The following is a 25,194-nucleotide window of genomic DNA, read 5'->3' on the forward strand; positions in this document are numbered from 1 at the left end:
AGGGGTCTGGTAGCTCAGCACGGGGGCAGAAGCCAAGAAAGTACTTTCTCCTGTCCACTTCCCTCCACTTACCCTTTCCTGCCCCCACAATCCAGGTGGGTGTGGTGCCCTCTGCTGTCCAGCCACCCTCCCACCCTGAAGGAAATTTGCCCTGAGGGGAGCCTCATGTGACTAAAGCCTATCCACTCACCATATCATGTCACTACTGATAGTGCAGAGCTGTTCAGAACAAGAGACACCTTTAGGTCCGTATTTCCCAATGTGGGCACTATTGACATTTGGGTCCAGACAATTCTTTGTCGTGGAATCTGTCCTGTGCACTGTAGGATGTAGGGCAAGCGACATTCTTGTCCTCTACCCACAAGATGCCGTAAGTATGCCTCCACCACCCCCTCCCTGAGTTGTGACAACCCAAAATGTCTGCAGACATTGCCAAATCCCCCTTTGAGAACTGATTCATGACTCACAAACCTCCTCTCTGGCTCTCTGCTTATTACTAGGAGACTATAAAACTCCATCCTCTAGGAAATACTGGTCAGATCTAACTGGAACCACCTTCTCAGCTCCTACTCCACTCTCTAAATTCTTCCAGAGACTTGATTTTCCTTCACAGACAAGAGCCACAACAGAGGCACAGACTTGCAGACAACATCCAGATGTTGGTCTTCACACAGCACTTGCAAATGCCTGCGAGGAAAGCTCGCTGTACTCTCAAATGCATGATTTGTGGTTTCAGATACATGCAGTTCTTGTGCTAACTCAAAACTTCTCCCCAAGTAAAGACCTTATCAAGCCTGAGGAGTGTGGTTTACAAGAGGAAAGGTAGCAGTGTGTGGTTGAAAGGCGGATACCAGGGATTCGACTCTCAAGAAGTGAAGTCAGTGGAGGGAGTATATTATTCTCTGAAGGTTTGGGGTAGAAAAGAAAACAGGCTAAAATTCTGCCCCTACACAATAGGACTTGCTAGAGTTTCATTTAAGCTAATTGCTCCTCTCTGAAAAGGAAATGTCCCCAGGAAAGACAAGCCTCACCCATTTCTGCTTCCCAGAGAGACCTTGAGACCCCAAGTGCCACCAGATGAAGGGTAGGGTGGGAGGAATACTTGGAGAGTGAGAAAAGAAACTTCATTGGGGTCATGGCTGGAGTCTTTGGGGGACTCCTTCTCACAGGCCAACTCCAACTAAGGGGAATGGGAGTGTGTACTAGGGGAGGGGCAAGGATTGGGGCGAAGAGGCCCCTTCAGTTCAGTCTTTCCACAGGGAGTGGGGGAATTTCCTCATTAGTTAGGCATCTAGTTATCTTTCTTTAATGCTTTCCTCTGGAGATAAATGCACACATGTAACCTCCCAGCAGCTCTTTTCAGAGGGAACACATCTGTCCAAGTGAATCAATGTTGCCAGCTCAATGCTCTTTTAGCTATAACAGCAAGCCCACTGTCATGCATATGGAGAAAGGGAAAATGATCCAGGCATTTTATAATTTACCAAGATGTCAAAGTGGTACCTCATTAAAAAAAAAAAAAAGTTATTGCTCCAGAACAGTGGTCAGCAAACTCTGAGCCCATCATCTATTTTTGTAAATAAAGTTTTATTGGAACACAGCCACACTCATATCATCTTTGGCTGCTTACAATGGCAGAATAGATTAGTTGTGACAGAGACCATATGACCCAAAAAGCCTAAAGTATTTATTATCTTGCCCTTTACATAAAGAGTTTGCCAATCCAACTCCAGAGTACTGAAGGCAGAATTGTATTTAATATTCCATCTAGTTGCCTGTTTTTCTTCCCTGTGCTTAGCTGTACTTAAACAGAATGTAAAGTTTTCAGTATAAGACTGACAATTTTTGTAAAAGATATATTTAGATTTCTTCACTTTTTAAAAAAGATTTAATTTGTTTTAGAAAGAGAGAGAGCAGGGGAGGGGCGAGAGAGAGAGAGAGAGAGAATCTGAAGCAGGGTCCATGTCCAGCCCGGAGCCCCACACGGGGCTTGATCTCATGACCCTGAGATCTTGACCTGAGCTGAAACCAAGAATCTGATGCCTAACCGACTGTGCCACTCAGGCGCCCCAGATTCCGTCACTTTTAAACAAATAGTGCTTTTCAGAAAGGTCTGGAAAGCTGGCTGCAGCATGGTCTAGTGTGGACCCGCAAGTCTGCAGGGATAGAAGGTGGAACGAAGAAAGATGACGCAAGGACTGTTTGGATGGGAGAGGCAAACACAAAAGTGCTGGATCTACTTTGCAAACCCAGGACAGAGTCAGGTGACTTGGGGACAAGGCCTGGTGGAGGGAGCCTGGTCTCTGAGGGCCCTTCTCCACTCCCAGCCATCCTGTTTTCTTCCAGTTCTTCTCTTTTTATGGGCCCAAGTTTCCTCCAGCTGTAGGAAGGGGTTTCCTCCCCTGCTTGCCCATCCAGGAATGGGCCAGAGCCCTGTCTTCCTGTCTGTTGATCCTATTTTGTGATCGCCCTCTGCTCTTCCCTTCCTCGCCCTCAAACCCAGAACCCCTGGAGAAGTTCGCCTCCAGCCTAGGCCCTCTGGCAGCTCTCCAGCCCATTGGAAGTACCCTGGGGAGAAGAGAGTGAACATAAACACAGGCAGGTCTTATAAAAAACCTGTCAAATTTCATTTTGAAAATCTCACCCTGCATTTAAATAATAGTTCTAGAACAAAACAAGTAGCAAAACAGAGTTTTCTTTGCAAATTATTGGCTACAGGGTTGGGGAGCTTGTGAATGCATCTGTTCTGTAGGGATTTTTATTGAAGAAAATTCATTTAATTCGGTGAAGCACTGTTACTATGAGCCAGCTGCTGGGGCATACGAGAGGCTTCTGCTCATAGAACTCCAATTTAAAATGATGTTGGTTTAAAAGTAGTTTAGCCTTCCCGAAGTAAAATCTTGTTTATACAATGACTGGATATCAGAACATTTGGATAATATGACCACCTTGTATTTATTTACACTTGTGTAATATTTCACAACATATAAATAAATCACTTCCACAGAGATGACCCTATTTGGTCTTCCAAGCCAATCTGGGAGGCAGGTAAAATGCTATTCCTTTGGAAAAGGAAGTAAATGAGTGCTCAGGGAAGCTCACTGCCTTGTTAACTAAGGCTGCACCATGGTAGGAAGAGCACACTAACCAAGACTTTGATTTCTGAGTTCTTGGAATCTAGCACTCTTGGAGTGTTTTCTAAATTAGATGCTGGTTTTCATCTCATCATGGGCCCCTGTCATTTCTTGCAAGAAGCCCCTGAATTCTTATGCCCACTAAGCATTGTCTACATAATAAAGGCTATATCAGACACATGTAAGGAAGCCATGGTAAATATATAATTAACTCATTTAAAAGGCAACTTTCGTCATTTTTACACACAACAAATATTCAAAGTAAGTGTCCTTTTCTCTAACTGTAGAAAGAGCTGCTCATTTGAAAAGGTTGGAAAACAGTAAATAAACAGGTTTACTGAAGTGGGTACTGCTGGGTTTCAGGGAACCATAGGAAGCTTGTGTCAGGATGTAATCCTGAACAAACGGTTCCCTTGGCCCCATCATTTTGTCAAACAGTCAATTAATTATAATAACTCAATATAGAGAGGCTGTATGCCTAGAATTTAGGGGTATAGTCTGGAGCAAGATAGATCCTGAGCAAGTTTCTCAACTTTTCTCAACTGGAGTTTCTGCATATATAAAATAGTATTTACTTTACAAGGTTGCTGTAGGGATTGAATAGGACAACTAATTTTTATAAACTACTTAACACAGTGCATAGTAATTACTGGATAAATTTTTGTTGTTTTCAATAGTACTGTTGATATAAATAATACATTTTTGGCCTTTCCCCTACCTCAGTCAGTACTTGCCCATTTCTGTGAAAAGATGCTTCATGGCTGATGTGTTGGATGCTTGCTGAAACCTGTTACAGGAAAGGTGGTCTGTCTTTTTCTTATTTCTTGCCACACAGTGTTCTTGCCTCTATTAAGCTAGCAACAAGCCTCAGGCAATATTACCTTTTCAAGATGAGGACATATTCCCACATCGGGGCTGTCAGAGAGAATTTGGGGCATGTGAGCCATTTAAATGAATCAGACCTGACAAATCCGATTTACAGATTAAAATAATGTTGTGATATTTACCAAAAGTATATATAGCAAGTTAAGACACCTCCGACAGGCAGACATTGATTGCCTATCTTAATCAGCTGGTATAATTTAGCTACCACCAGAAGCAAAATGCTTAGGAAAGGTAAATCTGATCATAAATAATTCCGGAACATTTTGATGCATTTAAAAATGAAGTAAGACCTTTGTTCTGGGTTTGCTACAAGGTGACACATCTACTAGATGATGGGAGGTCACATCAGGTTTCATTTGGGTGTTAGGAAAAGATCTGACTTGACATAAACTGCTGCCAAGCAAAGCGTTAAAGCAATTTCATCAGGTGTCGGTGTATTAAGATAGACAGAGAGATGATTGAGACCCACTGGCCGCATATATTCACTAAATCCCTGACACTTCTGGGACTTTATCAATATTATTTCATCAATACCCCCAACATTTCCTAGGAGAATCAAGAATCATAGCCTTGAAAGAGACCTCAAGAAGTTACTTTATCAAGAAACCCTGGAGCAAGGTTATTGCTGAAGAGAAGCATGGCCTGGCTTTCAAGACTTATTTGTTGAATGAATGAAAAAAATTCTCTTCACCTCCCAACCCCAGAAGGCTACTTAGCCCTGGGGGTAAGAGAGGGGCTGGAGAGTCTGGAGCAAACCCAAGGGTCTAAAGCCCTATCCACTTACTTATTATTTATACCCCTCCTGCTTCTAAAAAAGATTTGAGGCAGCTTACAACAAAAGATACCAGCAATAAAGAGCCTTCTCCTCAGTCATCCCTTGCAGGGTTTTACCATCACTTTCGTGATCATCAAAAATGAGTATTAAGTGGCTATTTGCATGGGATGCTATGCCAGGAGCTGAATAAATCAGGCAGATACAGACTCTGACCTCTGTAAATTTCTATCTGTTCAGTTTGAGTATCTGATTTTAAAAGAAGACCAGGCCTGGGGACACAGGGAGTAATCTTGACAAAATAGATGGCTCCTGGAGGCTTGCTGTTGACATGAGAGCTTTCTGGGTGTCCTCAAGCCCAAGATCCAAATGTCTTCCAGTTCTGTGTCCCTAGAAGGCAAGGAGTCCCCAGAGAAAAGATCCTTGAAGGGTCTTACCAGAAGATCGGCTAGCTCCTGAGATAGACTGTAAGGTAGAGAAAGAACCTCTTTAGCTATAGTCCTTTATTCCTTGAAGCAGTAGTTTTTAAACTTTGGGTTTTATAAGAATTTCCAGGGAAGCTTGAAAAAGTACAGATTCCAAGGCTCCATCCTTAGAAACTCCTCTTCTTCAGGAGGTCTGGAGTGGGTCCCGGAATTTGAATTTTTATTAAGCGTCACAACAGCCTCTGAGGAATGGTCTCAGGGCCACCCTTGTGATATACAGCCAAAGGGACATATACATTCTAGGAGAAGGTCTAGAAGAACAGGTGTCCATCTTATTCATAGATGAACTCCTAGCACTTGAAGAGTCTATAGCTCAGGTTATACACTCAACAAATATGTATTGATTTAATTAACGAATGGAGACCTGTCCTGTCTCCTGGAACCCTGTGTGAGTAGAGGGCTTGGTAGCATTTTTTAGTGAATGATAGCTTTGGAAAAGATATAAAGGTATAGCAGAGGCTGCATAAAGGACTCAGGATTATGTAGATGTGGAATGAGGCAGTACAGAACTCGTTTACTGGTTGAAAGGAGTAATCACATGTGGATCTTGCTCTACCCTCAAAGATCTGACAGGCTGAGGGTGGGGGGCGGGCAGGATTGGACAGAAATGCTGTGAAGCTTAGCCTGAGAATCACAGCTCTGCTTAGCATCTCACCATTCACCCTCCCCTCACTAGGCTTCTGGACGAAAGAAAGTTCTGAATGAGGAGTGGTGACTGGCTGACAGAAGGCAGGATCAGGAATGAGGAAAAGCAGGCAGTGAGGGGAACTCAAGGCTGCAGGGCACTGCACACTGGGGACACCTGCTCTGACCTACAAGGGACCCTGAGCACACTCTTAACACCACACCCTAGAGGCAGCGGCCTCTTTTGCTTAGTGTAGAGTGAAACCCCAAATAGGCTGCTTTTGGCCAAGGCCTTTACCCTGTGGCATCTAGCCTATTGTCAGGTTAAATTTATTCTTTTGTCTTCTGACTGACTTCGATAAAAAACAAGTGTCAATCTATGTAAGAAGAGAAATCCTACAACTTCTTTCAGTGACTCATTGCTGGGTCTTGTAATCCACTCTCAGGGAATTCTCATGCCTCATGTCTGATGTCAGTTAGCAGGAGAACAGAGAGAGCAATCCTCACATCCACTGACTGCATCATTAGACTTCATAAGAGCACTACTCAGGGTAGGCAGATCTGGGCTCTGGCAGTTGCTCTGAGCAGGACTGGCTGCCTTACAAATCTTGCTAACATCTATGATGGCTTAGTTGACATTTTGTCTGGTCTGTTTTCCTTTTACTGGTGGAAAGAAATAGGATACAGGGGATAGCCTGCTTAAACTGGACTTCTTCCCAATACCATCATGCTTGACAAAGCAATTAATGGATCCAGAATCTGCCTTTGGACAATCTGAGAAAATTTTCTAATCAATACCTTCTTCCTCAGAGTTCAAAGGAAGGATTCATCTATGGATTGCTGCATATGTATTCTATTCCCATGCAAAAAGATATGAGACCTAGGTTCTGGCTTGGGATGTAACCTTGTATAAGAAGTGTAAACTCAGGGCGCCTGGGTGGCTCAGTCGGTTAAGTGTCTGCCTTTGGCTCAGGTCATGATCCCAGGGTCCTGGGATCGAGCCCCGCATCGGGCTCCATGCTCAGCAGGGAGCCCGCTTCTCCTTCTCCCTCTGTTGTTCCCCCTGCCTGCACTCTCTCACTCTCTCTCTCTCTCAGTCAAATAAATAAATATATAAATCAAATCCTAAAAAAAAAAAAAAAGTGTAAACTCCCCAGATCTCATATCCCTCTGTAAACGGAGTGGGTTCTGCTATCTGTAGTGAAAAAAATCCTCTAATGGCTTCTCATCACACTTAAAATTCCAATTACTTACAATGTCTATATGATTTGGGGCCCAGCTATTGTTTCCACCTCTCTGTTTCACACACTGGCCCTCTTTGTTCCTCTAGCCCTCCCAGCTTATTCCTACTTTAGGACCTCTGCACATATCCCCTCCCTCAAATTCCATCCCCCACCCTGCTGCCTCCACCTCTCCACATGAAATGCCGTTACCCCAGATTTTTGAATGGCTTGCTCCTTATTGTTTTTCAGGTGTCAAGTTCAAATGTGACCTTTCCGGAGAGGTTTCCGTGACCATTCAATCTCATTCCCTGATTTAATTTTTTCAAAGCACTTACCATTACCTGGAATTATCTTATTTATTTGGCGGTTTGCTTGTTTGCAAATAGTTCTGCCATAACATGACATACATGTTCCTAAAAAATCACTGCTACCTGTAATTGTACAATACAAACCACTGGGCTTTTGGCAAAAATGGGGTGGTGGGCCCTATACTCAAAACCTTCGTCAGCGACACATTAAAAAAAGATGGAAACAATAAAAATATAACACAGTGTTATTTATGTTATGTGTTCAAGATATTCATATATACCACAAAAAAATATGTCACCTTATCTAGAAAAAGACTTGAGGTTTGCCTGTGGAAGTAGGCATGGGGAGGGATGCAGTTTGAGAGTTATTGCATGAAATCCGATGGAGAGCTGAAACACCAGATGTGGCTCATAACACACTCAGAGAACCGAGGTAGCTGGGAGATGTTTGAGGTGGCTGCGCACGCCCATTTTGCATATTCCTATCCTTAGCAACTCAGTTAAACTTGGTGCCATTTTCTGTGTTTTAGTGTTTCTCATAGATGAAATCATGCCTAAGCAAACATGAAATTCACATTGTGCTTAAACTCACCCCTAATATATTGGCAGCATTGGAATCAATTCACATTTTTTAAGACAAGCATTATAGGAGATCTGATGGCATTTGCATGCTCTACTCACTAGAATTTAAGCTCCACATGATCAGGGAACTTTCCTGTGTTATTCATTACTATATTCCCATATCTAAACAACCTGGCATGTTATAGGTTTTCAGCCAGTATTTGCTGAATGAATGAATGAATGAATGCATCTTCCTTTGACTTTCTTCTCTCCCCACCTACCAGTCTGCCCTTTCAAGGGTCACAGTGATCTTCATCAGTGTGGGGGTTGCTTTTGGTGAGGGGGCAATAACAAGATAACAGGTCCACTAGAGATGCAAGAAAAAAGTGTCCTCGCGCTTTCTGTCTGTCTCATTATGGCAGTCAAGATTGAATGGGGGAGTACACGGAAAAACCAGAAGAATTTCTGCAACTCAGAAGTAACCTTGTCAACAATGAAATCTTGTTTTACTCCAAAAAAAAAAAAAAAAAATAACAAGATAACAGGAATTTCAAAATTGCTGTGTTGGGGCATATGTTCTCTGAAGACAAACACACGCCAAAAGAAAAAAAAAACAAACCCAAAAACGAAACCCAAAAAACTACCAATTATTATGATGTCCACCTAGGTCCTTCTATTTTTGTAGTCATGGAAGATCTCTAACGTTCCTTGTATGCATTGCAAATACCTAATTCTAATTAGAGATTGTCTTGGGGAATCTGTGCAGAACGATGGATGAAGGAAGGTAGAAACACCACACAGAGCCCTATATTATGTGGAAAGCCTCCTGGAATTCATTCCATCAGGAGTAAAGGAAGCTTCAAATCTAACTGTCAGCGGGTTAATTTTCTGGGAAATTCTAGCCTCTGTCTCTCTCCTTCCTATAAGTATGTCTGAGACCTAAAATCTAATCACTCTTCTACTAAGTCAGAGAACAAAATTAGAAGTGGCTTTGAAAGGTCATCCCAGACAGGTGGGTTATGTCATATTCCTAAAGGGTTTGAAAATTGTTTGAATTTCAGGGAAACTGTCTAGCACTACTAAGTAAAAGGTCAAATCAGAAAGTCCCCAAAGAGCTAAGGAATGCTCTTTCTTCTAAATTTTCTCTGATTTAAATTCTGAACCTAAGAAAATGTGCCTGAAAATGCAAATGTTGTGATTGAGTTGCTTTAGTTTATCAGGCAAAATAGGGAATATTTTGTTATGATTCTTTACTTCCTCAATAACTGCTCAATCTTATGGAGAGTTGAGTGGAGTGGCAAAGTAATTACATGGTGAGTACCATATATTTACGATTATTTATGTTTTCTAGATTGGAGTACAGGGTAATTATTTTTGGTCTTATTAAGTGCAAATTACCAAGTAGTCTTCAGGAACATGTAATTACTTTGTACTGTAGTCACATGCCACTTACCAAGCAAAATGAATGCAGTCAAAATCTTATTTAATACAAGCAAAATGATGCATGTGGTTTTATGAAGCAAAGTACAGGGACCTACCTTTCTGTCTTGGGAGAGCAAATAGAAGCAGTTTTCCTTAACTTAGGGCTCTTTCTCAATGAACTAGATCAACATTTCTCAAAGGTTGGTGCTCATTAAGAATACAGATTTCTGAAGCCCCAACCCAGACATAAACAGTCCTAGGAGGTGAACTTGCAGAGTCCGTGTCTTTAGTAAGCCCTCAAGGTGTTTTATGTGCTCATTGCTCTGAGAGAGCACCTGCCTGAGATTCACAAAATACTCTGACCAGCAGGGTTACCTCCACACATAACAGGTGGAAAAAAATGGGGTCCTAGATGACATGAATTTTTCTGTTTTTCACTGTTCGTCTAGCTTGTGTTCTTTTTGGATTGCACTTTGACATGTATCTTTAATCCCACTTGCAAGGACACAGAGGTGTTATTATACATTGAGCATTCCCTGTGAGTAGTTTTCTATTATACATAGACCATCTAAAGTCCATTTAGTGTAGATCTTTTAGCCATACGAGGCTAAATAGTGATTTGCCCCATGGTCACACACCAAGGGCAGACTTTATTCAGCAGATATTTCCTGAGCACTTACTCTATGTGATGTCATTTTACTCTCTGTACCCATTTATTCAATAATTCTTATTTCTTTAATTGATCATCAGAGTGGTTAAGGGCAAAGGATCTGGAGTCAGGGGACCCCAATCCCACCATTTACTAGTTAGAAAACCATGGGTGTTATCAAACCATGGTCTGAATGTTTGTGTGCCCCCAAAATTCTTATGTTGAAATCCTACCCCTAATGGTAGGTATTAGTAGGTGGGACCTTTGGGAATTTGTGATTAGGTCATGAGGGTGGAGCCTTCATGAATGGGATTAGTGCCTTTATTAAAGAGACCCCACAGAGCTCCGTCCGCCCTGTGCCCATACAACTAGAAGTCTGTAACTAGGCAGAGGGCCCTCACCTGACCATGCTGGCATGTAATGTCAGACATCCAGCCTCCAGAACGTGCAAAATAAATTTCTGTAGTTTATAAAAGACACCCAGTCTGTGGTATTTTGTTACAGCAGCCTGAATGGACAAAGACAATAGGCAACTTACTTCTGTGGCTCACCTTCTTCATTGTAGATTAGGGGAAATAAAAATGCCTGTCTTAGAGGGTTCCTTTGAGGAAAAATATATAATGCATGCAAAGTCCTTAACACACTGCTATCATCTATAAAAGTCTCAAAAAACTGTAGCCGTTAGTGACATATATTCATATATTCGGCACTTGCATTTGCTTTATTAGGCCTAATCTGAAGAGAAAAATCAGTAAGACAATTTTTACACGTATCTTTCCTCTCACATTTAAAAAAGTCCAACCTCACTGACAGGCAAGAGTATAACATGCTTTGTCCTTGCAAGGCAAGGAAAAGGTTAACTTTTTGACTTCAAGAGAAGCCAGCTGGAGAAGCAGACTGTCTGCTAATGGTAAGGGAGGGGAAACAAGAACTAATTTTAGCCATCATTCCTCAATCACTGTCCAGTTCCTCTTACACTCCTCCCTGCCTGCCCCCATCCTTTCTGGACTGTGAGGCATAGGACTGTTTTCTCCAGGGCACCTTCAGTCCCAGGAGGGGGGATATAATTCTGTGGCATCCCACTGCCTCTTCCAGTGAATTGGAAATGCTTATTCCCCAGCTTAAAAAATATCCTAAACATCATAAATACCAGCTTTCTGTCCCTTGTAAATTATGGTCTGTCTTTTTCTCAGAAATACTCATGCAACCATGTGCCTTTCCTGCCATCTTTTGCTGAAAGTTACTTGTTCAAAAATGTGAAGCATTGCTGTAGAAAAATTTGAGAAAGTCCAGACACACTTTAACTCAGTCTTATAGTAAACAAGAATGAAGAAAGCAAAGATTAATGATGATTGTTAGGGTGAGCACATATGCTTGTATAACTTTGTTCAACCTTGCTGCTGAAGTGAAAATATCAAGGGAAAAGGAGAGAAAATTACGCAAGTAAGTATTATATTTCATGGGCCTTTCTGCTATAAAGATTGTGAAATATATGTATGTGTGTATACATACATATATATATGTGTGAAATGCAAACATTTTTCACTTACTAATGTTTATAATTAAGGCACAAGTTCTTACTAAACAAAAATCCTAGCTTGGGGAATGGAAGCATAAACAGAAACACAATTAATGCTTTTGCTGACAGCAGGTTTCTTCTGTGGGTAAGAGCGAGCATTCCACATGTACATAAATACTGAGATGTATTTCTGTACGTACACAAACGTACATGCACATAAAATATGATCACCGGCAATGAGAGCTCGGAAACAAAAGGGAGTATCTAACTGCTCAGATCTGAGACTCACACGGGGCACGTTTTGCTCTGGATTGATAAGCAGTGCAGAAAAGGCTTTGAATGACACAGTCTGGACACAGAGAGAATGAAAAAGGGTTAGTCCTTTTCACCAAGTCCGAGAAAACCCTGCCTGGAAGTATTCTGCTAGTGCTAGCCCAGGCCGGAAGGAGTGAATGTTTGAATAAAAGAAGCCTTAGAATCACAAAGAGAGGCAAACCATAAGAGATGTTGAACTCTAGGGAATAAACTGAGGGAGGTGGGTGGGGGAAGGGGTAATTGGATGATGGGCATTAAGGAAGGCACTTGATGTAATAAGCACTGGGTGTTAAATAAGACTGATGAATCACAAAGTCTACCCGGAAACTAATAATAGAGTATATGTTAACTACATTGAATTTAAATAAAGAGTTAAAAAAAAAAAAAAAAGGAAGGCTTAGAATCTAGGTTTGCCTGTAGAATCAACACCCCAGTGACCTCTGGCCCAGGGTCAGGGTGACTCACTGCTGTCAAGTTGCCTCTGAGCCTAGTAATGGACCAGGCTCAGACCAGGGGAGTCTTTACCTGAGGCTATGTGAGGATGTCAGCACACCCAAATTCTGAGACAAACTGATCAAAGATGGGGAGCTGATCAGACCACCTTGCCCTACTTCCCACTGCCCTCATCAACATCTTCATTTCGTTCTATACCTAAGGGCTTGCCTTGGCACCTGGTCCTGCATTAACCCCCATCTGCAGGTATTTGTCCCTTGGCCTCCTTTACCTGTGATGAGATGTGCTTAGTTCAGCTGCATTTGGACCATAGTCTTAACAAATCATTTTAGTTTTTCTTTACTTCAGTTCTCTATCTCCATTACTCTTCAGTCTAAAGGGTAAATTCCAAACTGGATGCTAAAAATTACAAAAGGTAGGTTTTGGCTAAAATTAATATAAGCACAGATAATAAATTGATCCCAGAAGTCTTTTTTATAAATAAATCATGATCAATTGGTAATGCTTTTAGAAATGTATAGTTTAAAGGAATAGTGTGAATCATTTTGTCACATAAAACTTTTGTGATGAAAATATTTCATTTGGGCAAATCCAGAATTTTTTCTATCATGGGTCCTTGTCAAGGAAGACTGGAAAAACTGGAAGACAGAAAAGATGGTATGTATTTAATTAATACAGAGGACCTACAACATGTTCCTTTCTATTAATTTTTAAGCACATGTGTTCCTCATTCAGCTTATATACTTACAAAGGTGAGGCTCCACAATGTTTACTGATTTCTTTATGAGATCTCCTGGATGCTACCTCAGAGCCTTTACTGCTAGAGCACACACATCCTGTCCTAGCCAGCCTCTACCCACCTGCACCTCCCTGTGCCTTCTAGCCTGGATCCCTTGAGCCCACCCCACATCTGAGCTTTGCTGACACTTCAGCTAAGATAGGCCTGATGTTGATAGTCTCTTAATGATGTTATTTCCACCCCCCTTCCTGCCCAGCAGCTTCACAATATTCTCTATTTAAGAAAAGCTACGTGTTGGGAGAAAGTTATGCATACTCGGATCCTCTTTCAGTACCCTCAAAAGAATCAAGAGACAGAGTGGAATAGATTACTACATAATTGATATGATTAATTTGTTTCAATGAATGAAATGACAATTGTGTCCACAGTGCCCTTATTTCCATCAGCCCAGTGACCTGACCAGTGGATCTAGTTTCACTTCATAGGTATAGCTTAGCAAACTCCATTTGAAAGTCCTCTCATTCAATAAACATTCTGGCATCGTATTTTTAACGTTATGCTTGCTTGTCAAGAAGCTAAGAATTTTTTTGGATTTTACAGTTTGAACCAGGGTTTAGCCAAAACTAAAACTAATCAGTCATTTCCAGGGTAGATCAACGCATTCAGATCCAAATAATACCAACCAAAAACTACTCTTTGAATACTGACCATTCCTACTCTTGTGGAAAGAGCCCCGAGGATGAGATCAGTCTCTATCCCAAAGAACTAAGGTCTTACTCAATAATTGTTTCATTGTACATCAGCCTGAAAGATCCATCAGGTTCTTGCTTAATGTTTAACACAAATAGCAAGCACAGAGCTCTAATGCGTGCTAGGCACCACACTAAGGCTTTACATGCATCACCTCTGTGAATCTACCAATTCACAGAAGCCTGGCTGGACAGGAACTATTATTCTTATTAAAAATAATGAGTCCAGGGCTCCAAATATGTTAATACTTCCGGAAAAAGCAACAGTACATATTCTGTGTTTATGTTTTTTCTTGTGTTGGAAGAAACATCTATGTATGCCTATGTGTTTGTATGTCTATGTATGTGAATGCATGTGACTTAACGCTTAATGTGTCACAAGAGAAGTGCCTGTTTCTGATCTCAGGTGGCTGGGAAAGCAGGAGAGAGTGTGGTCGGTACCCTCTGGACAGAGGGGCAGAGATGGACTCATAAAGGAAGGGCTAAGTAAGGTCTATCATAGCCTCTGTGATCAATATTAAACTGCCATCTAAAATCAAATCTTTTGTTTCCAAACACTAACAATCTAAGTAAAATAATTAAAAATGTACAAAGTATTTTCCGCATGCTTTTTTGTATGCTTTCTCACAATATTAAGTTTAAAAAGTAGCAAAAATAAGAGTACACAAATCACTTATTTCTAAAAATAATCAAGGCTTAAAATGTTTTTTAAAAATTAAAAATGACCTATGAACCTCATTTGATATACATTTTGTCAGAGGAAACTAGTCACTATCACAGACACATTTTAAGAAAATTTTGGATCTAGTTGTTCACTGGAGATGGCAACTAATCTTGAGATTTTTTTTTTAAGATTTTATTTATTTATTTGACAGAGAGAGACAGCGAGAGCAGGAACACAAGCAGAGGGAGTGGGAGAGGGAGAAGCAGGCTTCCCGCGGAGCAGGGAGCCCGATGCGGGGCTCGATCCCAGGACCCTGGGATCATGACCTGAGCCGAAGGCAGACGCTTAACGACTGACCCACCCAGGTGCCCCTAATCTTGAGATTATTGTACTAACCCCATGGCCTTTACTTTCAGAAACATATATTGCCGCGTGATCAAGGAGGTGTTTCTTAATCTGAAGTTTTCAACCTCATCTAGAGTCAAAAGTGATGCTGTTCTAAACCGATGACAATGTATAATTTGGCTTCTGTTTCTATAATACTTTGAACTAAATATTGAATGGGAAACTCAGCTCCAAGCGGAAAATAATAGGTTTTGTTTTTCAAGGACTTTTTGCTAGAAGAATAAATCATGTTTTTGTTAGCTCCTGGTAAGGATGAACTAAAGGATGTACATGTGTACACACACACACACACAGACACACACACAGACACACACTAGTATAATCTCAGATGCCCAATTTTCAGACCCCATATTTTCATAATTTTACCAACATTTGGGCAATTTCCTATTCCTTACCAAAAAATGATCTTACAAAACTTTAATATTTGTGGTTCCTGTGAACATTATCCATTGAGGTCAATGGAACACTAAATATGCCTAAACCACAGCTGTTAAGTGAAACTATTTAACAGTGTTTTCTGCAATGCTTTTTCAGGAAACCATCCCAGCCACAAAATAGATATTCTCAGCATTAGATATCTAGCTTTCTTAAACCCAGATTAAAGATCAGTGATGGTTCTGGGATGCTTTTAAACCACTCCGTAATTGTAAATGGTTAATCAAATTCATTAATCTTTGACTTAATGTACTGCTTTGAACTTGAGAATTCTCTAATCAGACAGCAGAGTATCTATAATTGGCATTCTCAAGGTCAGTGGACGTGGCCTCCACTTGTAAATTCCAGGGACATTAACCTCTGAAAATATCCTTTGTTTTATTTTCAAGTGCTTTTGTCCAAATTGGGCTCCTGGATTTTTTTTTTCTCTTCCAGTTACAGAGTAAGTATAGCTACACTCTTAATATTGGTCTCCAATATATTTAAATAAGTGGGCTAAAGAGTGACTGTCCAGGAGAAATGAACTTATGAACCTGTCAATTAAAAAGAAAGTCATGGCCTCTTGTCTTCCCAGCCTGTCTTGGAAAACAGTGTGGAAGTTCCTCAAAAATTTAAAAATAGAGCTACCCTATGACCCAGCAATTGCACTCCTGGGTATTTACCCCAAAGACACAGATGTAGTGAAAAGAAGGGCCATATGCACCCCAATGTTCATAGCAGCAATGTCCGCAATAGCCAAACTGTGGAAAGAGCTGAGATGCCCTTCAACAGATGAACGGATAAAGAAGATGTGGTCCATATATACAATGGAATATTACTCAGCCATCAGAAAGGATGAATACCCAACTTTTACATCAACATGGATGGGACTGGAGAAGATTATGCTAACTGAAATAAGTCAAGCAGAGCAAGTCAATTATCATTTGGTTTCACTTATTTGTGGAACGTAAGGAATAGCATGGAGGACACTAGGAGAAGGAAGGGAAAAAAGGGGGGGGGAATTGGAGGGAGAGATGAACCATGAGAGACTATGGACTCTGAGAAACAGAGAGTTCTAGAGGGGAGGGGGGTGGGGGGATGGGTTAGCCTGGTGATGGGTATTAAGGAGGGCACGTACTGCATGGAGCACTGGGTGTTATACGAAAACAATGGATCGTGGATCACCACATCAAAACCCAATGATGTATTGTATGGTGACTAACATAACATAATAAAATTAAAAAAATAAAATAAAAATAAAAAGAAAGTCATGGTAAATGTACAAGAAAGATGTGAGGCATAGCTTGCAGACAGGCAAGAGGAGAGTGGGGATGGGAGGGAATTCAGATGAACTTTGTTGTTTTGTAACATTTTGGATTGTACATGGTCCAAAATTTATGTCAGCTTTTGGATCTGTTCATAGAGCAAAAAACTCCCTGGCCCTAAATGTCTATTTGGCAGAGCATGGAAGCATTTGCACCTCGGAGACTCCTTTCAGAGTAGCTTTTCACATTTTGAGCCTTTCCCAAAACATCAGGCCACTACATCACCGCGGCTCCCCTGGCCTCTTCCACCAACTAAAGCATAACCTTGCTGGGTCTTTTGGCCACAGCTTAATCATTTGGGACAGGGCAGTCTGGGAAGAGCTGTAAGGCATCCCAATTTGTCCTGCAGCAAGGGATAGCCTCCTGGACTCAGAACTGAACCAAGTGTGCCTTTGGCGGTGGGGGCAGGATGTCACTGAGCAGATGAGGCCAGAGCTGCAGCCACAGGGTTGTGAGGCACTGGGGCTAACCAGCAGAGACTGAAAAAAGAGGAAATGATTAAATGGCAGGTCCAATCCTTTATGATGCACAGAGTCTTAGGAAAATCTCAGGAGTCAAGTGGTAACTTATTTTTTTTTCAGGCTTAAGATATATTAAAAAATAGAGAAAAGGCAAAATGAGATTTCACCAATCAATGGATATGTAAATATTTACATTTAAACAAAACAATAACAACAAAACACCAAACAAAAAAATCCATATAATTGTACTGTTCACAAGGCAATTATAGGATTTCCAACAAATATATCATTGTAGAACTCACAATAAGCAGTGTAATTGGTAATGGGTCACAATTTAAGTTGAAGTCTGAATTCCTTATTTTAACCCAGTCAGTACACCTCCCCTCCACAGACTGAATATATTATCTCACTTGAAGATGACATCCAAAGCCTCACTGGGTCGGGGGGAGAGGTTAAGGGCCCCATGGCCCACCTGCGTGGGGGCAGGGCATGCAGCACGGAGCTAGCCATAGGCTTTATGAGTACACAGGTCTCTACATTCCTCAGTCAAGAGATACAATAAGTAACTGCTGGGGCAGTGGAGGGGAGATAGGGTGGGCAGCAATGGGCTCTGAAATGTTTTGATGTTAAAAAAAGAGGCCTTGCTCTAAAAAGAAAAAAAAAGAAAAAGAAAAAAGCACAGGGAAATATTGCTCTGGCTCAGTGATTTTCAAATCTTGTAAAAACATCCACCACAAGGTAATTTATTAAAGTATTAATTTATTAAACTATTGGTTCATTAATTTATTAAAGTATTAAATATTATTTATTAAAGTATTCATTAATCAATGTGTGTATGTATCTCCCTCATTGTATCTCTCTCCTCTCTTCCAAGAAGGCGGCCAGCTTATGTGTTTAAAAGTGGAGGTAACTGATCCTGCCACAAAGCAAATGTGTTTGGGAGGGTCCTGCTGTATCAGGGCCTCTGCTTGGAACCTACAAGTTGTCTTGGAGTGGTGTCTGGTCCTCTGAGGGGAATTGCTGCATGGTTCTCTCAAGTGGCTAGACTCAAACACGTGGTCTCCAGTCACTGTAGGTGTGCTGTGCTCCAGATCATTCAGGACCCACTGAGCCACTTCACGGCTCATATCAGCTTGCATGAAAAGCCTATCAGAAATGGCCATGTGCACTATAAGCCAGAGGTTTCTCTTGAAATGCCTGCTTTGCATAAGACCTGTAGAATCTTGCGTGATCCTGGGGGCATAAAGGGCAAGGTAGAAAGGGAGAGCCACTAAGAGATACTGAATTTCTCATCAGCCAGGTGGAATGGAGTTGCGGGATCAGAATCAGATTTAATTTAATGTACATTTCTTACACTGCCACGTGATAGTTGAAAATGTATAGTTCTTACAAAGCTATATAGTTTTTTCTTTAAAGGAAACCCTATTTGGAAGTCCAAGGTGAAAAGAGGTAAAAATTGAAGCTCTTCAAATTGAAACAGGTCATGAGAAGGCCTGAAATCCTGTGTTCCTCTTTCCCCAAAGAGTGCCTAAGAGGCTTCAAAGACGCCTTGATTCCATGAAGTTCTCTGGAGTTCCACGGAGCACAGCCTGAACGCTGATGTTGCACCCAGTGAGCACCAGTGAAGAACATGATGGTGACAATGACAGCATTACTAATGAGGAGAACGGATCGCTCTGTGGTTTAAAAGGCACTTTTATGTATGTTACATCACTTAATCTCTGCAAAACCTGAAGTAGATGAAGCATGTATCCTAATTCTTAAGATGAAGCAACCTGCTCTGGGCCCAGCACCATTAGGTCCAGTGCCTATGTTTTGTTGGTATCTTTTGAGAAAACACATCAAAATACAAAAAGAGTACTGAGGACACATAACAAACACTAATGTTCTTATAACCTGAAATGAGTAAGTATTAACTTCTGTCATAGGTACCTGAGATGTCATTGTTAAAGAAATATAAAGTTACAGATAGAGTTCCCCTCTGTTTGTCTCCCTGCGCCTCATATATTTTATCTTCCAAAGAACCGATATAATTCAGGTAATAATAGGCCAGATTCTTGCTTTATTTATAAGTGATACAAAGATTTATTTTGTAAATCTTAATTTATAAAGGTCATACTCCATGGCAAACTTGCACTGTCATTCAACATTAAATCATTTTACTGCTATTTAATAGTACCACATAATTTGATTCCACTATAATTTATTTATGCATTCTCCTAATGATGGGCATTTGAGTGGTTTCTGACTATATACGCTGTTAAGAACATTGCTACAGAGATGAGCACAGCCATAACTGAAATAGTTTCTCTAGAGGAGACAATGTTAGTTTACAGGGTATGAGCATAATAAGTTTTATGAGATATTGCCACTTTGTTCTCCAAGTTACATTCCTATCAGCAGTATATGAAAATTTGGATATAACTATGTTCTCATCAAAATTGGAAATGGCCTGTTTTTTAAATTTTAAAAGTCAAACAGAGGTTAAATAATATCACATTATTGTTTTAATTAGCATTTCTCTCTATTAGTGAAGTTGAACATTTTTTCATACAATTACTGGCCATACAGGTTTCCACTTCTATGCATCACCTGCTTAAATTTTTTGTAGCTTTCACTTAGTTGGTTGTCTTTTTTCTTGGTGATTTCTTCCATGCCACTCCATAGCCACTATAAATATTGGTGACAGAATAATTCCAAACAGCAAGTTTCAGCTTCCAACAATGATCTCATCCTGGAGAGTAAAGGGAAGCTGGTATTTTCACACTTTGTCCATAAGAGCAAAAGGGGAAGGGGTGCTATTCCTTTCTCCTTTCCCTGATACACCACCTTGTTTTCTTCTCAAACAAAAACGTCTTCCATTCTCTTGAAGAGCTCAGATTTTTGTCAGGGCTAGACTACTCGCCTTAACAAACACTACCATGTGGCAGACACTGTATGAAGTACTTTCCATGCATTAGCTCATAATGACCCTGGGAGAGGTATTTATTACCACCACTTTCCAGATGCGGAAATTCAGGTTCAGGAAGGTTAAATGACTTGCTCACCGTCATACAGTTGTAGGTGGTGCAGTCCAGATTTGAGCCAGGTGTCGGCTCTCAAACAGGCACCCACTTAGTATTAAAGCAAAACGACCTGCCTTCAAAGCTCTTGAGAAGGCCTCTGCTTTCCTTCAACTTGGAAAACCCCAGGCATGTGCTTCCTGTCCCTGCACACGTGGGAGCTTGACTTGATCTCTGAATCCTTGATGCAAGCACACTTGGCAATTTACTAACATGCAGACTGGTCTAAGGCATGCTCTGTTCAAGCGAACGCTCTCCAGCTTTACCTCCTCATTGTCTCTTCCTCTTCTCCATCAACTACTTCATACCCTTTCCATTCATCACTGCTGGCAAGAAGGGATCTCTTTTGAGGTCACTTCCAGCTCTAAAATCTGGGACTTTCTGGGTTCACAGGAGGCAGAAGATATTCCCAATGTCTTTAGACCTCTCTCTTACTCAATATGGCCTGAGTTGGGTCCTTCATGAGGTTAGCAGAGCAGGGGAGGCCCAAACACTGAGATCTAAAGACTTTGGGAATGTCCTCTGTCTCTTGTGAACCTCTGCCTTTGTCAGTGTCAGACATTATCTCAATTTTGATGATGAGGTAACTGGGACTCTATGAGATTACATGACCAACCCAAGGTCATATGCTGAGGAAGTGACTATAGAGGCCTGAAGCCCTGGTTTAATAAGCTATGGCTTTTATTACACATTAGAATCTTTCATTGGGGCTTTGAGATATTTTAAAAATATTTACACTTTATAACTCAGTTGAAAACTAAGAAAAAAATATGGGTTGATAGCCAAGAGAGAAACACTGAAAGTGGAGGGAGAGAAGTTCTCAAAGGGAAGTGGAGGGATAAAGAAAATTTTGCTCACTTCCTGCTTTGCACTGGATAAAATCTATTTTGCATTTCCTTTGGTACTCGTTCTGGAATTTTACAATGATGAAGGTAGGGAAAAGAATAGAGCAATACATAATACACTACACATTTATTATCTCATTAAATTTCCCCCCACCAAAATCTATGAAGTAGGAACAAGTCCCCCTCCTTTTATCTAAAACCCTCATAGTTAGAAGGCTCCCAGACTCAGAATTGTTCAGCTTTTAGAAAGGCGATACATTTATCATAAATTACAAAGCATTTCCGATAGCATCTGGGATAATATCCTGTAATCAAATACTTTTGTATTTATTCAGCCAAAATATGAATATTCTCATTAAGTGGGATTAAACAAAGACTATAAATAGCCTCATATCAGTTCAAGTAAGGTCTTGCAGCCAACCAAGTTCAGATCAGGTCAGATTTTGACATCAAATGGGTTATTTAAAAAAGCTCTGTTTTGAGAGATTTCTGGAATTCGGAACTGCAGATAAGGGATTGGGGCTCTACATTAATATCCTGTATTATTATCATATCACAAATGAAGAAATAGAGGCTTAGAGTTTGAGTAATTGCCTAAGTTCCCACAGCTCCATGCCAGAAGTGGGAATGGAAACCAAAGCCCTCAACACCACACTGTCTTCTCATTCCTGTCTCCAAGGAGGGCGTTTCTTCTCTCAAAGAGATGGAAGGCAATCTTATACTGACACAGGCAGGCTGATACTTGTGCTTTGTATTTTTAACATAGTCCAGGAAGGCTTGCACAGCATCATGTATATGGTCCACAAACTAAAGGCCTATGAACAAATGAATGTCAAGGCTTACAAATGAGCACAAAGGAGATGGTTTGGAGATGCACAGAGGTAGGGTCTGGTTTCTCTGAGTTCATAATCAAGATGGTGGTCAGAACCTCTCAAAGGGGGTATGACAAAGGAGATGTTCACCATGGACTTACAGTCACAAAAAGGAGAGGCTTCTACCTGTCAACTCCTGTCTTTGTCAGGGAGGGTGAAGGAAGAGGGAAGTTCCTTACCTACTGCCACAGGACATTGGCCAAAGAGTCATCATTGGGAAGGGTGCGCATTGTGTGGATCTTTATGACGGTAAATAACCTACGCAAATATGATACTTTTATTAATCCCATAAATGTTGGTTAAGCATTTTACAAACCATTATGGTATTGGAACCTACTGGGAGTATCAAAATAAGTAAAATTTATTTAATGCTGTCATAATGTCCTCAAGAGGAAGAGACAGAAAAAGAGATAAGGCAAACAAAGACTTAATTCTAATACAAAGTGAAGAATGAATAAGGTCAGAAGAAAACAATAAATAAAGCGCTGTGAGAGCTAAAAGTATGGTCATCTGACCAGAAAATTCAAGAAGGGCTTTGGAGATGATTAGAGAAGAAGGGGTAGCACTGGAGATGAACAGAGGTAGGGAGGAATGTGTTTCAGATGGGAGGGACATAATAAATCAAGGCTACTTGGCATTTTGTTTTCTTGGATTCCTGATTAGAAAAGCAGCTATATGGCTATATGTATATTTTTATGCCTATATTTGTAATCCATATTTATGTAATCTTCATTTTTAATCTCTCATATAATCTCCATTGTGTAACCCTTATTTCCCTAATTCTTTCATTTTTTTTCTTCAATTTTTAATGGTCTTCAAGACTTTGTAAATGATTCAATGATTTTTAGTAAATTTATAAAATGGTGCAACCATCATCACAATTCAGTTTTAGAACATTTCTATCACCTAGTGATATTTCTTTCAGCCCATTTATAGTCAGTTCCTGCTTCTACCCCTAGTGGAAGCAATCACTGATCTGCTATCTATAAATTTCCCCTTTCTGAAAAGATGAAATAAATGAGATCATACATTTTGTAGTCTTTTGCAACTGGCATCTGTCACTTAAAGTTTTTGAGGTTCTCTCATGTTATAACAAGTATCAGCAGTTCATTCTTTTGCTGTTGAACCATATTTCACTACATTGATATACTACATTGTGCTTCTATATTCACCAGCTGATGGACATTTGTATAGTTTCCTATTGTTGGCTATTAGAAGGAATACTTTGAATATTCTCAAGTTCCTATTTGGGCGTATGTTTTAATTTCTCTTAGATTACTAAATCTAATAAAATTTCTTGGTTTATGGAAACTTTATATTTAAATTTTTAAGAAACTGCCAAATTGTTTCTAAAGTGGCTGTATCATTTTACATTTCTACCAGCAAGGCACTGGGATTTCTGTTTCTCCACGTCCTTTCCAACACTTGGCATTGTCTAACCTTTTTATTATAGTCATTCTAGTGTGTATCTCCTTGTGATTTAAATTTGCATTTTCTGAATGATTAATGATATTGAGCACTCTCTCATGTGCTTATTGACCATATGTGTGTCTTTTTTGATATGTCTATACAACTCTTATCAAATGTATTATTTGCAAATATTTTTACCCAGTCCTTGGCTTGGCTTTTTATTTTCTTAAAGGTGTCTTTTGAAACACAAAAGTTATTAATTTTAATGAATACAATTTATCTTTTTTATGGATCTTGTTTTTAATGTTGAATCTAAGGTCATGTAGAATTTCTATGTTTTCTTCTAGGAGTTTTATAGTTTGACTTCTTCCATTTAGGTCTATGATGCATTTTGAGTTAGATTTTTAGAATGGTGTGATGTAAGAATCTAAGTTTATTTTAATTTTTTTGCAAATGGATACCAAATTGTTCAAGTACTGATTGTTAAAAAAAAGACTATGGCTTCTCTTTTGAATTACCTTTGTACTTTGAAAATCAGTTGTTCATGTGTGTGTGGGTATATTTCTGGACTCTCTACTTTGTCCCATTAATTGTCTACTTTTATGCATATATTACACTATATTGATAATTGTAGCTTCATTATACCTTCAAATAAGGTAGTATCAGTCCTCTAACTTTATTCTTTTTTTTTGAAATATTATGTTGGGCATTCTTTTTGAATTTTAGAATTTAGATCCTTTGAATTTTAGAATCAGTTTATCAATTTCTATTAAAAAAGCCTTACGGACTTATTATAAGAAAAAAAAAAAAAGAGGCCTATTGGGAATGTGAAAGGGATTGCACTGAATCTATATATCAATTTGGGAAGAACTGATATCACAAAAATATTCAGTCTTCAAATCCATAGAAATAAAATATTTCTCCATCTATTTATATCTTCTTTAAATTTCTAAGCAAGTTCATGTAGCTTTTTCTGTATAAACCTTATACTTCTTTTGTTAAATTTATTCCTAACTGATTTTATTATTTTTATGCTTTTGTAAATGAAATTGTTTTATTAATTTCATTTTTAGTTTTATCTTTGCTGGTATATAAATAAAACTGATATTTATATATTGATTTTGTATCCTGTGATCTTGTCAAGTTCATTTAGTCATTCTAGAATGTTTTAATCTTGGTTAGATAGAGCATCTAATACAATGTTGAATGGAAGTAACATGAATGGATATCTTTGACTTGGTCCAAATTTTAAGGGGAAAGCATTTTGTCTTTCAGCATGAAGGATAGGGTTAGCCATAGGTTTTCACAAATGTCATTCATCATAATGAGGACATTTTCTTCTATTCCTAGTTTGTTTAGAGTTTATATTACCAATGATTGTTGGATTTGGTCAATGACTTTTCTGTGTCTAGTGATATCATCATGTAATTTTTATCCTTTAATCTACTAATATGAGGTAGTATGTTAATTTATTTTTGAATGTTAACTAAACATACCTTCCTGGGATACATTTAACTTAGTCATGATTTTAAATCTTTTTTTTTATATTTTGCAGAATTCAATTACTTTTCTTAAGAGATTTTGCATCTGTGTATGCTCCTCTTTGTGTCTAATAATATTTCTTGTCTTAAAGCTATTTTATCTCCTATTAATATAGCCACTCCAGCTATGTTACTTCTACTGTTTGCATGGTGTATCCTTTTCCATCATTTGCTTTCAACCATTTGTCTTCAAATCTAACTTATGCCTCTTGTATATAGCATACACTTCCTTTTTTAACAAGTTTGATTATCTCTGCCTTTTGAGTGAGGTGTTTAGTCTATTCATAATTGCTGTATTTATTAATATTATTGTATTTACACTCGTCATTTTGCTATTTGTTTTCTATTTGTCTCATG

General features: G+C 39.6%; 1 protein-coding gene and 1 pseudogene across 9 annotated transcripts in view; one reads left to right on the forward strand and one right to left on the reverse strand.

Moving 5' to 3' along the window:
- The window catches only part of SEMA6D (semaphorin 6D), a 590,398-nt gene that overhangs the window by 185,751 nt on the left and 379,453 nt on the right, over positions 1 to 25,194 (reverse strand). The window lies entirely within an intron of this gene.
- LOC118526023 (small nucleolar RNA SNORA31) lies at positions 8,320 to 8,440 on the forward strand (annotated as a pseudogene).

Source organism: Halichoerus grypus, chromosome 8 (assembly GCF_964656455.1).
Source record: "Halichoerus grypus chromosome 8, mHalGry1.hap1.1, whole genome shotgun sequence".
Lineage (NCBI taxonomy): Eukaryota > Metazoa > Chordata > Mammalia > Carnivora > Phocidae > Halichoerus > Halichoerus grypus.